The sequence below is a fragment of the Vigna radiata genome, chromosome 9 (genome assembly GCF_000741045.1).
Source record: "Vigna radiata var. radiata cultivar VC1973A chromosome 9, Vradiata_ver6, whole genome shotgun sequence".
Lineage (NCBI taxonomy): Eukaryota > Viridiplantae > Streptophyta > Magnoliopsida > Fabales > Fabaceae > Vigna > Vigna radiata.
In genome coordinates, this window is record NC_028359.1 from 7,330,107 (window position 1) to 7,334,160 (window position 4,054).

Consider the following 4,054-nt stretch of genomic DNA (forward strand, 5'->3'; position numbering starts at 1 on the left):
GGTAGCCTAACTCATAAGAACTCCATGGTTAAGCGTGCTTAGCCTAGAGTAATTATGGGATGGGTGACCTTCCGGGAAGTTTTCTCGGAAAGTGTGTGAGTGAGGACAAAGCACACTGGAAAGCCTCGTGTTGATGTGTGGGGGCAGTCAGCAGTCCTTGTAAGTTGTCGGGGCGTTACAACTGGTATCAGAGCCTAGCCTCTCCCAGTACGGTGTGGTTCGAGGATGAACCAGACGGAAGCTGGTGGGCATGTGACACCCGGGACTGACGAGGCCGGGGAGTGATCGTCGGTGCAAGAGGCATGGTGCAGGAGGCACGGACAAGGAGCGGCTCCTGGCAGGCTTTGAGTGGAAGGGGCACATAGATGAATTGAACATACACAGGAATGAGAGGGATATGGAGACTGTATAGGTATGGGACTATACAGTTGAAGGTTAGCTTAAAGGAATTGATTTGGCTACTCATATCAACAAATGTATTTGTTTTTCGGTAGCCTAACTCATAAGAACTCCATGGTTAAGCGTGCTTAGCCTAGAGTAATTATGGGATGGGTGACCTTCCGGGAAGTACACCTATTGTACACCCGTTGAACACTCTTTATACACCTATTGTACCCCCTTTTTACACTCTTTGTAAACATTTTCTATATTTTTTAGGCTTAAATGTTGACTTTGTCCCCATGTTAAGAGGTGAATTTGTGTTTAGTACCCGGTTTTAAAAATGAATCTATTGAGTTCTAAAGTTGTAAAAATTGTATAAATCAAGCCCCCTCCGTTAAATTAGCATAAACGAAGTTAACTCCGTGCTGGCCTGGCTGCACTTTTTGTCTCTTTCCTCTGTTGTTACAGCCATCTTTTTCTCTCCCCAATCAAGGTTTTTTCATCCTCCTTCGTATCTCTATCACCCAAAGAGCCTTCTTGAAACATTCAACCTCAGCCATTAATTCAACCAATTCATCACAATTTTTCAATTCCAATACCCATGCCCATATTGCAATCCCTGCTAAATCAAAATTCCAGACCCTCCATAAACTACACATTACTTTTAACTCAACCACTTCCATCATCACCACCCTAAGTCCCTCAACACTACCCTTTTACTTCACGTCATGGTCAAGTCCATCGTCGTGGAAATCATAGCTTCGTCATACTCACTGAAATTTCTCAACATTGAAACCCATCACCAGATCTCACAACAATAAATAACAAAATAGCAAAAATAAACCCTTAATCCCTGGATCAAAGTTAAAAGGGAGAAAGGGTTTCTCCTGGGTTGTCATGAGGATGCGACTTGCTTGCCCTGCTGTGGAGATTATTCACGTTTTTTATGGCGCTGCGAGGGAGAAGAAAGGCGTGCGACTGGTTCGCGCAGAAGATTAGGGGTGATGAGTCTGGCTTGAACAGCGGTTGTGAAGAGAAGTCTAGGTATTCTAAAATTGCAAGTCCCACTGAGCAGCGCGCTGTTTCACCTCCTCCTTCGATGCTTGAAATTAAAAAGAAAAGAAAAATTAGATCTTGAAGATTGTTTTTACAAGAAATCAGAAATGGGTAGCTAAAAATAAGAAAAGAGCGAAAAGGGATGTACGGTGGCAATGCTAGGCGGTGAGGTCGTCGGTGACGGTAAGGTGGAAGTGGGTGGGAAAATAAGTGGCCTTCACAAAAATGGGTTGTTCTTTTGCAGTGTGAGCATTTGGGATGAGAAGCTTGGAGCAGGTGTACCTTTTTGTTTCCTCCGCCATGGATGCCTTTGCCCTGCACTTCCACCTCTGTCTGTCTTCTTTTGTCAATTTCATCTTTCAGGTTTGACTTTCACATAAATAACAAACCAAAAAGAGAAAAAGAAAAAAAAATGTCCATTTATGAAAATTATGAAAATAAGAGAACTGCGACCTATAGTCCAACCGCGGCCTATAGTGCAACGATTTTTTTTTTTAAAAAAAAGGGTTTTGGCCGCGGTTCCTACTACAATCGCGGTCTATTCCCCCGCTTTTTACCGCGGTTAGAACTGCGACCTAAAGTCACAGACTTTTTATCGCGGCTGGATATGTTGCGGTTCATAAACCGCCACGTATAATGAAAAACAACCGCGGTCGTTTCTCTTCGCTGTACTAGTGCGGGTAATAAACAGAAATTTACTTCTTAACATGGAGACGAAGTAAGCATTTAAAGTTTGATGACCAAATTATATCAAAATTTTGATTATAAAAAAAATTCAAATTTGACATGATAATTTAGATAACATACATACATACATACATACATACATACATACATACATATATATATATATATATATATATATATATATATATATAGGGTTTGTTAATTTACGTAAAGTGGTTTTTTAGTTGGTACATTTTAGCAAAGTGTACCAAATTTTAGGTTACACAAATATCCCTATTTAAAAAAAAACATACTTTAAATATAAGGGTATTTTAGTACTTTTAAAATTTAATTAAAATAAAAAATAAAATAAAAGGTAGTTATTCATTAATTGTTTTTTAAAATAAAAAATAAAAAGAAAGGTAGTTATTTTCCATGACTTAACGAATATTTTTAATTATAATATTTTTAAATAGATATAATTTTTATAGAATTCGTTTGGGTTTATAGAATCCGTCTGGGTTTATAGAACTCGTCAGGGTATATAGAACCCGTCTGGGTATATAGAACCAGACGGGACGGGTTCTATAAATCCAGACGGATTCTATAAATCCTAAACCCTAAACCCATACGGTTTTAAAATAAAAAAGGTAGTTATTTTTTAAAATAAAAAATAAAATAAAAGGTAGTTGTTTTTTAAAATTAAAAATAAAATAAAAGTTAATAACTTCTCTCGTACACGTGGACCAATCAGGATTTTTAATAACTACCTTTTATTTTTTTATTTTAAATTAAATTTTAAAATTATTAAAATACCCTTGGATTTAAAGTTGGTTTTCTTTTTTAACAGTGACATTTTTGTAACCTAAAATTTGGTACAGTTTGCTAAAATATATCAACTGAAAATCTCCCTTATGTAAATTAGCAAACCTATATATATATATATATATATATATATATATCCATGCATAATGGATACACAATAAAATCATCTTTTCTTCCTAAATTTTTTTTTCACATAATTAATTAAATAAACTATATTGATTATTTTTTAAGTTTAACGATTAAATTATATCAAAATTTTGAACAAATTAAAATTTTACATTTAGGAAAAGTTAACACATGTTTATATACAAGCGAAAACTTATTTTCATGTCGGTAATTTTTTTTCCTTTATTAACCTAATTTATCTTTTCGAAGTTTTTTATTTTTATCCATCACAACCGCGATGGCTGACTTGTTTAGTTCTTAGTGTAATTAGTGTGTTTTATTCTCTGACTACATGTGCGTTTCCTTGTTGTTATACATCTTAGAGCTTTTTATTGGGTCTTTTAGTTAGAAGAATTTTGTGTTTTATGTAAAAGAGTTAGAACATTTAATAATTTTATCTTTTGTTGATAAAAAAAGAGAAAATAAAATAATGTAATAAAGTTTTGCATCAAGGAATCTGTTATATATGCAATGGTTTCAACCAAGCTAGATAAAAGCATTTATTTACCATGTCAACGAACAGTAAGAGATGACTTTATCATACATTTGGCTCCTAAATTTTATCAATGCTTACGGTGTCTTTTCATTTTCTGTAGAGACCCATCAATATCTGAGAGGCGTATAATGCAGAATAATATCTTAGAAACTTTATTGTCTTGTAAGGCCAATTCTTTTATTATTTGTTTTTTGAAAATTCCGTTGACTATGCCTACAACATAAAATAAATAAATATTTTTTCATGAATTATCAAAATTATTGGTATTTATGGTTAGATTAAAACACGGTGTAAATCCTTACTCACTTCCTTCATTCTTCTCAATCCTTCTTCTTTCATTTTTTTTCACTTCAAAATTTTCTCTATCATCCTATGGTAGATCCAACTAAAAAAAAATCAAAAATATTCGTAGTTAAACAATTTATCTCTGTAAAGAGTTGAGTCAATGACATATTCGCCTTCACG